Source organism: Mercenaria mercenaria, chromosome 15 (genome assembly GCF_021730395.1).
Source record: "Mercenaria mercenaria strain notata chromosome 15, MADL_Memer_1, whole genome shotgun sequence".
NCBI classification, from domain to species: Eukaryota; Metazoa; Mollusca; class Bivalvia; order Venerida; family Veneridae; genus Mercenaria; species Mercenaria mercenaria.
The window spans coordinates 61354156-61367448 of NC_069375.1; the positions used below are offsets into that span (position 1 = coordinate 61354156).

The 13293-nt window shown below is 35.6% G+C and overlaps 1 protein-coding gene across 1 annotated transcript in view; it reads left to right on the top strand.

Moving 5' to 3' along the window:
* The first annotated feature begins 6725 nt into the window (after positions 1 to 6725).
* Positions 6726 to 13293, top strand: part of LOC123556189 (E3 ubiquitin-protein ligase LRSAM1-like) — a 35815-nt gene continuing 29247 nt past the window's right edge. Inside the window, exon 1 of the mRNA XM_053524283.1 lies at positions 6726 to 6897. The gene's annotated coding sequence lies outside the window, so the exon portion shown is untranslated. The remainder of the gene's footprint in view (positions 6898 to 13293) is intronic.

A 13293-nucleotide genomic window follows, 5' to 3' on the forward strand; every position in this document is an offset into this window, starting at 1 on the left:
ATATTATCATAATACGAACTTGATGGCCTTATAACATTTGTAACCAAACTAAGTCTAATAGTCAGAACCATTTTCATAGAATTCTCTTGCGATTGTCTCAATAAAGTAAAAAATCCAAAAGCACAAATAAAGTATCCATCTATTTTATATTAAATTTGAAATTCATACACATTAATTTCCCACTAACAAGAGCCATTAAACTACATTTTTTTTACCTTGGCCTGAATTACATAGGCCAGCAAAATCATGAACCCTATTTGTTAACAAATTTTACTCCCAAAACATAAGAAATTTGACTTACATCCTCTTGATATAAACACTGTTTAAACACAACATAAATTTCAATAATGTCTATTTTGTTCAATTAATGCATCTATCAATGTTTTGCCCCAGGGAGGGGGCGGCTGGCTGACCAATGGAATTTGACATTTTCCCTTTTTCCGTGTCTAAATCCCCACCCTAGAGCAATGGCAATTTGTCAAAATCCCAACAGATGGAGATGCTTTATATATCAAGTGACCCGGGGGATAAATTTTAATGAACATCCATGAAAAGCAAAATCCTTTAAAATGGTTATTATTTGGCCATGGAAGCAACAGTAATAGTTAACTAAAAGCAAAATCATTAAAATGGCCATTATCTGACAAAGGAGGCAACTCTACAAAAGCAAAATCCTTACAATAAACCATTACCTGACCATGGAGACAATGCTACAACAGCAGTAGCTAACTAAAAGCAAAATCATTAAAATGGCCATTATCTGACAAAGGAGGCAACTCTACAACAGCAATAGCTAACCAAAAGCAAAATCCTTACAATAACCCATTACCTGACCATGGAGACAATGCTACAACAGCAGTAGCTAACTAAAAGCAAAATCATTAAAATGGCCATTATCTGACAAAGGAGGCAACTCTACAACAGCAATAGCTACCCAAAAGCAAAATCCTTACAATGGCCATTATTTGACAATTGGGACAACTCTACAACAGCAATAGCTAACCAAAAGCAAAATCCTTACAATAACCCATTACCTGACCATGGAGACAATGCTACAACAGCAGTAGCTAACTAAAAGCAAAATCATTAAAATGGCCATTATCTGACAAAGGAGGCAACTCTACAACAGCAATAGCTAACCAAAAGCAAAATCCTTACAATAACCCATTACCTGACCATGGAGACAATGCTACAACAGCAGTAGCTAACTAAAAGCAAAATCATTAAAATGGCCATTATCTGACAAAGGAGGCAACTCTACAACAGCAATAGCTACCCAAAAGCAAAATCCTTACAATGGCCATTATTTGACAATTGGGACAACTCTACAACAGCAATAGCTAACCAAAAGCAAAATCCTTACAATAACCCATTACCTGACCATGGAGACAATGCTACAACAGCAATAGCTAACTAAAAGCAAAATCCTTACAATAACCCATTACCTGACCATGGAGTCAATGCTACAACAGCAATAGCTAACTAAAAGCAAAATCCTTACAATAACCCATTACCTGACCATGGAGTCAATGCTACAACAGCAGAAGCTAACTAAAAGCAAAATCCTTACAATTACCCATTACCTGACCATGGAGACAATGCTACAACAGCAGTAGCTAACTAAAAGCAAAATCCTTACAATAACCCATTTCCTGACCATGGAGTCAATGCTACAACAGCAGAAGCTAACTAAAAGCAGAATCCTTACAATAACCCATTACCTGACCATGGAGACAATGCTACAACAGCAGTAGCTAACTAAAAGCAAAATCCTTACAATAACCCATTTCCTGACCATGGAGTCAATGCTACAACAGCAGAAGCTAACTAAAAGCAAAATCCTTACAATAACCATTACCTGACATGGAGACAATGCTACAACAGCAGTAGCTAACTAAAAGCAAATCCTTACAATAACCCATTACCTGACCATGGAGACAATGCTACAACAGCAGAAGCTAACTAAAAGCAAAATCCTTACAATAACCCATTTCCTGACCATGGAGTCAATGCTACAACAGCAGAAGCTAACTAAAAGCAAAATCCTTACAATAACCCATTACCTGACCATGGAGACAATGCTACAACAGCAGTAGCTAACTAAAAGCAAAATCCTTACAATAACCCATTACCTGACCATGGAGACAATGCTACAACAGCAATAGCTAACTAAAAGCAAAATCCTTACAATAACCCATTACCTGACCATGGAGACAATGCTACAACAGCAATAGCTAACTAAAAGCAAAATCCTTACAATAACCCATTACCTGACCATGGAGACAATGCTACAACAGCAGTAGCTAACTAAAAGCAAAATCCTTACAATAACCCATTACCTGACCATGGAGACAATGCTACAACAGCAGTAGCTAACTAAAAGCAAAATCCTTACAATAACCCATTACCTGACCATGGAGACAATGCTACAACAGCAATAGCTAACTAAAAGCAAAATCCTTACAATAACCCATTACATGACCATGGAGACAATGCTACAACAGCAATAGCTAACTAAAAGCAAAATCCTTACAATAACCCATTACCTGACCATGGAGACAATGCTACAACAGCAGTAGCTAACCAAAAGCAAAATCCTTACAATGGCCATTATTTGACCATGGAGTCAACTCTACAACAGCAATAGCTAACCAAAATCAAAATCCTTAAAATGGCCATTATTTGACTATGGAAGCAACAACAACAGCTAACAAAAAGGAAAATCCTTAAAATGACAGGTATCTTACAATGGAAACCATTGAAAAGCAGTCATGACAGCACAAAATCAATTATCTATAAATACCACTGTTTCAAATTAGAATCTGCTCAGAAACAGCTGCGTCTAAAAAAAGTGTTGAACTTAACATAAATTTACAGTTTCTTAAACAAAACTTACATTTCTCACAGACACTAAATATTTTTCAATACTGATCAATATTTGTGCACCAATATAATTATACCGGTATTTACTTCCAAAGGTTGCCTAAATATTTTTGTTTATCACTGCATCATTTTCATTGTACAGATTAAACACTATCATTTGATTTTATCCCGTCATGTTATATTTCAAAAAAAGTGATGCAAAATTATTTAAGCACTGTTTTGTAAGTATTTTATGAAGGATCTGATATTGTCATCTGAGGTTTTCACTATACTTGTTTTTCGTGCATGACAAAGAATTACTAATTTTAGCTCTGCTGAATAAATTACCATCCATTATCAATTTAATATACTGTCCTGAATTCATACTAAGGTCATATCACGGTCAGTAACATAACAGAGATTCTCAAGTGTTTGCACTCCCATGCTATCTAATAAAACTGAAAAAATAGGCTGACTGGCTAAATGGTGCCGTTTTACTGTGTATTCAATTGGTATTTTGGCTGATTATTTAAAAAGTATATTTATAGCAATAACAAAGGGAAATTAATCCTTAAAAAAATCTATACAATATAAGTCCGCAAGAAACTCTTTACCTGAGGTAGAGATAGGTAAAAAACACCTTAAAATTGGATGTAACATGCATGTTGTACCACAGAAAACTGGTCTCGATTTGTCCCTAATGCCAGTAATAAATAAGTTACAATATAATCTATTTATAGTAAAACAAAGGGACATAATCCTAAAAATAGGTGTGCCTCAATGTGGTGAACATTTGTGCCAAGTTACATCAAAATCCCTCCATGCATGAAAAAGAAATGCTCTGGACAGTCATTCTAGAATTTGACCTTTGACCTCTAAGTGTGACCTTGACCTTAGACCTAGAGACCTGGTTCTTGCGCACAATAATCTGTCTCATGGTAGTGAACATTTATGCCAAGTTACATCAAAATCCTAAATCCATGCATGAAGAAGAAAATTTTAATGTTCCTGACAAAGTCATTCCTGTATCTGACATTTGGCCTCTATGTGTGACCTTGACCTTAGACCTAGGGACCAGGTTTTTGCGCAAGACACTCCACCGCATGGTGGTGAACATTTGTGCCAAGTAATATTAAAATCTTTTTAAGGATTGTTGAGTTACAGACTGGACAGGAAAAAGCCCTTTTGGTCTTTGACTTCCAAGTGTGACCTTGACCTTGCAGCTTAGGACCCGGGTATTGCGCATGACACATTGTCTCATCAAGGGGAATATTTGTGCAAGTAATTTTAAAATCCTGTTTTGCATGACAAAATTACAAACTGGACCATTCAGCTTTGATCTCCAAGTGTGACCTTGACCTTTAAGCTAGGGTTCTGTGTGTTGCACATGTTATGTTGTCTCATCATGGGGAACATTTATGCAAAGTAATATTAAAATCCCTTGATAGATGACAGAGTTCTGGACCGGACAGTAAAAAAACCTATTTGCCTCTGACCTCCAATTGTGACCTTGACTTTTGAGCTAGGGTCTGGGTTTTGCGCAAGACACCTTGTCTCATCATGGGGAACATTTGTGCCAAGTAATATTAAAATCCCTTCATGGATGGCAGGGTTATGGACCGGACACGAAATTGTGGGTGGACGGAAAGACGGATGGATGGAATGACGGATGGCAAAAAGCGCATTCCTATAGTCCCCAAAATTGGTTTTCAACCAGTAGGGGACTAATAAAATATTATAATAAAATACTGTAAAAGCAAATATTTTTGCTGAGTTAAAATTTCGCGAATTTGAAATTTTGAGTATGTTCGCAAGACTTAATATTTGCGAAATTGTAAAAGTGGTACCATTCTTAAATTTGAATTATACTTATAGTGAATATATATGTGAGGACTATTTTTTGCGACATGTTGGGCTTTGCGAATATAGCAAAATTTAAACCCTTACGAAAATTTCTGCTTTTACAGTACCTCAGAATTCATGACATCAAAATTTAGGTTGGTTCTGTTGTGATATAACATATACGATATCAATAAATGAATTTTAGATAACTTAACAGGATTCAGTTTTAAATGTATTTCTAGTATAAATAAGTAAAAGGGGTGCATAATTCATGAAATATTGTTTCCAGAGTCATGGACCTTAATTGTGTCATATGATGTCAGTAATGACCAGGAATAACTACTTAAAGTTTGAAGCAAATCCATCAATTAATAACGAAGGTAACCTTTAAAAGTGCTGCAAAACTTTAACCAAGGAGTGGATGCAGACGCTGACACTGACGCCAGAGCAAGTAGGATAGCTCTCCATAATTACTTTGTATAGTCAAGCTAAAAATGAAGTTCTACCCAATAGCAAAGGCTATTTCAGAACCTCCTCTAATCTCATACCTGTCAAGTCTCATGCTTTTTGCATGAGTCATGCTTTTGGGCCTTATATCACACCCTATAAACTTACGATTCTACGAATTTCATGCAGTTTTGAAAAGCTTATATATCTGAGTCCTGTTAAAGCTAAATGGTGCAGCTGCAAAGATACAGCAAGAAGTCTCATTCTAAATGTATTAGTTAGATACTGGATAGGCCATGACCAAATTCCAGTAAGTTCAGTTTTGACAAGAATTTAAAGTGGATGCTTTAGATAAATGTTTTTTCTTACCAGAAGAAAAAATGCAGCAGGAAAAGTAGTCGAAAAAAAATAGGACGTTTTGAAACAGCCTGATAACTTTTGACTGTTGCTGTCTCCGTCCAGAGGGATGACAACTATAAAATATCAGATCAAAAAGTAAGTCATCCTGATAAGCCAAATCAAAGAGCTATAAAAATAAATAGAGTGGCAACTTGAAAGACAAATAGAGCAAATATCGCCAAAAAAACGTGACAACTGAATGAGATCTCGTTTACGGAAATGACACGCTCTCCACGCGCCATTTTGTATGCGAAAGCAATTACTCATCTGTAAATTAATTATCACCGTATGACCACGCTTCTTTTGATGGTAAGAAACATGTACTTTGGGTCTTAAGACTATTTCACATTATACTAATTAATGTTGTTTTAGAAGCTAACATGTTCTTTAAATGTAGTTTTGAAGGTACAAATTGCAACTCCATGCTCGCCGATGTTTGTTTTTACTAAGATAATGCGGATTCAAGCTCTGACATGAGATTACAGCCAGTTGCCATTCTGTGTATTTTATACTTCTTTGGCCAAATGAGTAAGGCTCACAGCTACAGGAAAGTGAAACTTGTAAAAAGATGTTCCTGCTTTCAGGTGGTTGAGCTCAGTAAACTCAAACAACCGTATCTGTCCACAACTTAAACATACATATGCATGAGATTTCATTAATCTGTAATTTTTCTGAAAACGTGACGATCATCCTCAGGGCCATGTCCACTGCTGTGTATTTAGAGCATGAAGCGATTGCTTCCAAACTGAATTCTATCAAACTGTTCGAAAATAAGTTACTGTCTCGCGCATAACAGAGTCTTTACATTCTAACTATTAAACAAAGTCAAATATTTTTTTATTTCCTTACTTGTTTAATTTTCTAAAAGCAATGAAAAAACAATTTTTCGTCCCTGCTGTCTTTAACTGTCAAAGGGTCAAGGTTGGCAATGTTTACATTTTACCGGTGAAAAAAGTACGTAATCACCGGACAGTCGGGTTTGCAATATTTTTGGCTCTAAATTTTCAGTTGAGTCGACGCGATAATAGTACAGTCTGTTAAAGCTGCCATAATTTTGACAAGAAGACGAATTTCGTAATATCCAACAATTTACCGTTTTACAGCTGTTTATCATATTTATCTTCAGGTGACTATTAGTCCAGATGAATCAGTATATAACATTTCAAGCTTCCCTGTTTTTAAGCTTCATATTAAAGTGTATTTATCGTTTAACAAGCACTGACCTGTGACAAAACTGAACAGTTTCAGTGTTTACCTTTTTAGACTTAGTGTTGTTTGGTTTAATCTGTGTTGGCATTTAGGTGGAGGTTATTTTCAGTGATATTTAATACTTGCCAGGTTATTCAGGTAAGTCTTCCAAGACTTTAAAGACAAATTGATTAAGGTTCTTTTATAAGTTTGTTCAAAGAAGTATAAAATACACAGAAATATTATGGCAACTGGGTGTAATGTCGCGTGATCTTGTGTCAGAGCGTGAATCGGCGTTATCTTAGTAAAAACAAACATCCGCGAGCATGGAGTTACAATTTGTACCTTTAAAACTACATTTAAAGAACATGTTAGCTTCTAAAACAACATTAACCACCCATCACATAATAGTCAAGAGTGACTGCGCTGATGTAACACGTAGATGTAGATTAGTTTAATATGAAATAGTCTTAAGACCCAAAGTACATGTTTCTTACCATCAAAAGAAGTGTGGTCATACGGTGATAAATAATTTACCGATGAATAATTGCTTTCGCATACAAAATGGTGCGTGGAGAACACATCACTTCTGGTAAACAAGATCTCATTCAGTTGTCACGGTTTTTTTGCGAGATTTGCTCTACTGGTATATGCCTTTCAAGAAAAACGTATAATAATGTTATATAGAAACAGTATATTCAAGTATTAATGATTCAAACAACCACAGTAATTAACTCACTACTGTTTCCTACACTTCGGTGTGTAGGAAAAATACTCCTCCTTACATCTCAGAAAGAGCCATTTGCACTTTGTCAAAATACTAAGATCAACATTGATCTTTTCATGGTTCGAAAGGCACTTGTAGTGTAGCCAGGCGTCACATTCATCACATCTTGCTCTTAAATGTATCTTATATCTGAATGCAATGCATGATTTCTAAAAAACTAACTTTAGTTGGGTGATTATGACATATTTGTCTGAGATTTGTGCGACGAATACAGATTGCGTAAAATGTATCGGCTGCAGTATACGTCACGTGAGCGGCACGCGCAGCTATCGCTACATTTGTTGTAAAGGCATTTCATTACTGGTCGGTGTTGAACATAGCATGATGAAATATCTTTATCTGTGCTTCTGCAGAGAGCGTATTTATTGAAATACCGCGAGCATAGGAATACCGCGAGCATTGGTTCCACCACTCTACACATTTTAATATTATTAAAAAGGTTAAGGCCCTAAGAATGCTTTTATGGGTTTTCACGATTTAAAAGTGACTTTTCTCTAAAATACTTTTATTGGCTGTTAGATTGTAAAAGTATGAGATGGATAAATTTACCTACACATCTTTATGTTGTATCCATCATGTATTGATCTGAACACATCAGTGTATGATCTACCCTAGCTTCTAGAGCTACTCCAGATTTCAAACTGTTTCCAGGATAAATTTACATGACTATGTAGTATGTTCCTGTGATAGGGGCTCAAACTAGGTTGAACACCTTCTACATATTATGGTCAAACTTGTGAAAGTTTCAATATTACTTATACCTGGTCAAATATGACCTCTCATAAAAATCTAGAGATATCCAGGTACATTGTATCATATTTAGCAGGCTAAGGGCCATGAGCAAATGCTGCTCGATCATCATATATGACCTAGGGCTCCCTGGGAGACTTCACAAGATACATTATCATGGCAGTGACCTATACATCTGCGTTAACAGTGGTAGTATTTCTAAATTTCCATTCAGACAGTGTACTAGAGGCCACACACAGGTACCCTGCAGCTGGACGAATGACAGCGGTGTTGACTACCCGCCGTGATTTGACTGATATCTATCTTATTGAAATTGTTTACATTATGTTGTTACCAAATAACCCAAAATTTTTAGATGTAAATGCTTTTTTTAAATGTTCTTAATTCACTGATGATTATAAGACTGTTTTTATTTGTTAAGCCGCATAAATGATCCTTACAGAACTTTGTCAGAATATTTTTCTCTGTGAAATCTAGTTCATTTTCAAAGTTGGGTTACCTGAAGTAAAATATTAGGTCACTAGATTAAACTCATAGAAAAACCTTGTAAGCACTTGAGGCCCCATATTCTACTTGATCTTCATAAATTTTCTGGATGTGTGTCAGAATGTGTCACTGTGTCGCTATAAAATCTAGGTCATACTTTTAAATAACTGGGTGACATCATCATCATGAGGTCTTAAACTAGGTCACAAGGTGAAATCAAAGAAAAACATTGTTAGCGTGGTTAGTATCGAATTTCTTACTTGAGAAAACCTTGTTAACACTGTAGAGGCCAGATTTTATTCTTGATATTTGTAAAACTTCAGAGAAATCAAAGTGAGATTTGAAACCAGAGTGGGTAAAAGCTTGTTTGTGAGGCCAAATTATTGAATGAACTTGTTAATGTGAAAAAAAAGTCACATTTTGTACCTGATATGCATGATACTCTGTCAGAATGTTTGAAACTAGGATATGGGTCATACGGGTAAAAAAGTAGATCACTAGGTCAGATTATTTAACCTTTAGCTGGTCCTGCCTTTGCGAGCAGTGCAGACCAAGATCAGCCTGCACATCCGTGCAGTCTGATTATGGTCTGCACTGTTCGCTATTCAGTAAGTAAATTTTAAGTGAACATCCCTTCGAATAATAAATGGTACTGCGCAAACTGAATGATGGACCAGTTCATTTTAGAAATTTAGCAGGGTATTAAAGGTTAAGAACTTGTTATTGATCTGTCTGAATTACATAAAACATGGTCAGAATGTTTTCCTCTAAGAAATATGTAGTCTTTCAAATGTTTCACTTGACTGCACTTGGGACCATCTCTGTAACTATGTTTGAAAATCTTGTTCAGAATTGCTGGCCAGATGTCAGAAAATTACTTTATTAAAGCAGAAATGTTCAATGGATGAACTTCCATCAGGGATGAGTCCCTGGATATTTCCTGATTACTGAAAAGCATAGCTTGCTTGATTTATATTAATACACAGGGTGTTTTTTGAAATCCATCCTGTCTGAAATTGAATTTCGCATTATTGCTCCTTGAAATAGTTAAAACATGTCAGTTGTGTTTAAAAACTATAGATACATGTTTGTGATGTGAAAATCAGGTGAACGTTCAAGGGCCATTATTGCCCTCTTGTTATCATCTTTCAGTCTGCATGCTGTGTATGCTTGTGTGGGTAATAAAATACTACTAAGTACAGAGTACAAAGTTAGTTTCAAAGCCAAATCAGGTCTTATTAGTCCCCTACTGGTTGAAAACCAGTTTCGGGGACTATAGGAATGCACTTTTCCGTCATTCCGTCTGTCCGTCTGTCCGTCCGTCCGCAATTTCGTGTCCGGTCCATAACTCTGTCATCCATGAAGGGATTTTAATATTACTTGGCACAAATGTTCCCCATGATGAGACGACGTGTCATGCGCAAAACCCGGACCCCTAGCTCAAAGGTCAAGGTCACAATTGGAGGTCAAAGGTCAACAGGGCTTTTTTCCTGTCCGGTCCACAACTCTCCCATCCTTGAAGGGATTTTAATATTACTTGGCTCAAATGTTCCCCATGATGAGATGATGTGTCATGCGCAAATCCCGGACCCCTAGCTCAAAGGTCAAGGTCACAATTGGAGGTCAAAGGTCAACAGGGCTTTTTTCCTGTCTGGTCCATAACTCTCCCATCCATGAAGTGATTTTAATATTACTTGGCACAAATGTTCCCCATGAGGAGACGACGTGTCATGCGCAAAACCTGGACCCCTAGCTTAAAGGTCAAGGTCACAATTGGAGGTCAAAGGTCAACAAGGCTTTTTTCCTGTCCGGTCCATAACTCTCCCATCTATGAAGGGATTTTAATATTACTTGGCAGAAATGTACCTCATAATAAGACGATGTGTCATGCACAACTTTCAGACCCCTAGCTCAAAGGTCAAGGTCACACTAAGCAGTCAAATGTTAACATAGCATGAACAGGGTCTGTTTCGTGTCCGGTCCATAACTGTGCCATCCATGAAGGGATTTAATATTACTTGGCACAAATGTTTCCCATGATGAGACGACGTCTCATGCGCAACACCCAGTACCCAAGCTTAAAGGTCAAGGTCACACTTTGAGATCAAAGGTCAAGAGGATTTTTTTCCTGTCCGGTCTATAACTTTGTCATGCAAAGCAGGATTTAGATATCAGTTGGCACAAATATTCCCCTGGATGAGACAACATGTCATGCGCAAGAACCAGGTCCTTAGGTCTAAGGTCAAGGTCATATTTAGAGGTTAAAGGTCAAATTCAAGAATGACTTTGTACGGAACATTTCTTCTTCATGCATGGAGGGATTTTGATGTAACTTGGAACAAATGTTCACCACCATGAGGCACCCTTGTTTTTAGAATTACGTCCCTTTGTTTTACTATAAATAGATTTTATTGTAACTTTTTTATTACTGGCGGTAGAGAAAAATCGAGACCACTTTTCTGTGGTACAGCATGCATGTTACATCCAATTTTTAGGTGTATTTTGACCTATCTCTACCTGGTAAAGAGTTTCTTGTGGACTTATATTATATAGATTTTTTTTTTTTTTTTTTTTTTTTTAAAGATTAATTTCCCTTTGTTGTTACTATAAATAACTTACATGATAACATTTTTATAATCAGCCAAAACAATTCAATATGAAAACAACTGTGGGTTTTTATATATGCACATTTTAATCCAAGTGTGTTGTTATAACATATTGTATATGTAGTACAATATTGTTTATACATCATTGACAGATATCAGTTCATTATGTTATACTGCAGTAGAGAAAATTAGGTGCCTTCCAGTAGGGGACTTTGTATTGCATGGCAATACTTCATTCACTTGTTTAATCTAGCAGGAATTTTCCTTATACCTCTTTTCCATCATTATTGATCCTTTGGTGCCTTTTTGTGTCACTTTTTTGTAGTTAACAAATAGAGGGAGACAGTTTGTGGTGAGAACTTTATTGGAAATTCCTCCCCCGTTTGATGGCTCAGTGTTCCCCGAGGTAAAATGATGGACAGAATCCAAAGAAAAAAACTTCTCACTGAATGTTCCTGACATTAACTGAGATTTTGTGCTTCATTATATTCATTAATTTTGGCAGCGGTCTAATTTATATGAAAATGAAGTATGTTACATGTATTTGGTTAAAAAAGGGTGATTGGTTTAATAGTATTGCTTTCAACAGTGTTTCTGTTAATCGAAGTAGAGGTCACAGGTGCATAGGTTGATTTCACCAGTACAGCAAGTAACCTGACAACTTCCTCTCACCTATCACAGTGGTCTAATAGTTAAAGATGTTGGCTGCTCAATGAGTCAATCGGGGCTTGTGGGTGTGAGCCCAACTGTGACTGGGGTCACAGCCACTCCCTATATGAAACCAGTGCCAGTATTTATATTTCCTCACACAAGTCAGAGGTGAGGGATATTCAGTATTATATATATACTATATATATATTATATTTGTATAGACACAAAGTTAAAAAAGTGTTGTGGTTAAATGATGTTGGGGAAATTAAAAGATTACTATCTCAGCATAATTTCATGGTTTCATTTATAGGTAATATAAAATCAGTAAGCTTATGCAATTATTTGTTGACATGTATTAAAGGTGGTCAGTCACATTTAAGCAAAATTTAGTGACATTTTTTACTTTTTGTATATTCTGTTAGAGATTTATTTAAGAAACAAAAATACCCATTACTTAGAGTTAGATCCCTGTTAGAAATGTATATTTTATTGATTTTCATAAAAATTTGTAATTACTCCCCTTTAATATGAAAATATTTAAAATGCTTGGTATTTCTTTTTATTTCCATATAATTCTGAGTTTTACATTCGCATTGGATAGATATACCAAATATTTAACAATCTGAATCAAAAGGTGGGTTTTAAAATGCATGTAGCTTCTGAATTTCATTTTTTTCCATTCTATCTTGGTTGTGCAACCAAGATAGACAAAGGGAGGTAATAATAATTTTTCAAACTTGCATTTCTAATGAATTCAATCTATATATGTAATTGTTAATGCAATTATTTTACGAATATAATACAATATATTGGTTAGTTATACATTTTCTTAGGTAAAGTATGTTTATCACATTTATACTTATGATAAAATAACTCGATCTTGGTTGGGCAACTGCAATAGGAAAACCAATTATTAAAAATATCTCCAGTGAAAACCTAACTTGTATTAAGCGCTAACTGAACATAAATGAGTGTAAATGATCAGATGTTAAAGTTTAAAACAAATCCGTTACTTAGCCAAAATCTGATTATCCACCTTTAAATGTATATTTATTGATCTGCAGCAGCATTTGCATTAACATTTTATTGACACATTGAAGCATAAATCATTGATTAATAGAGATAAGTTTCAATTAAAATTATACAAATAGAAAATGTAAAAGCTTTCTAAATGAACTCCAAAAGGCAGATTCCTGAAACTTCTTGTAAACCATTACCCTGCTAAATTTCTGAAATGGACTGGTCCATCATTTAATTTTGACAGATCCATTTGTT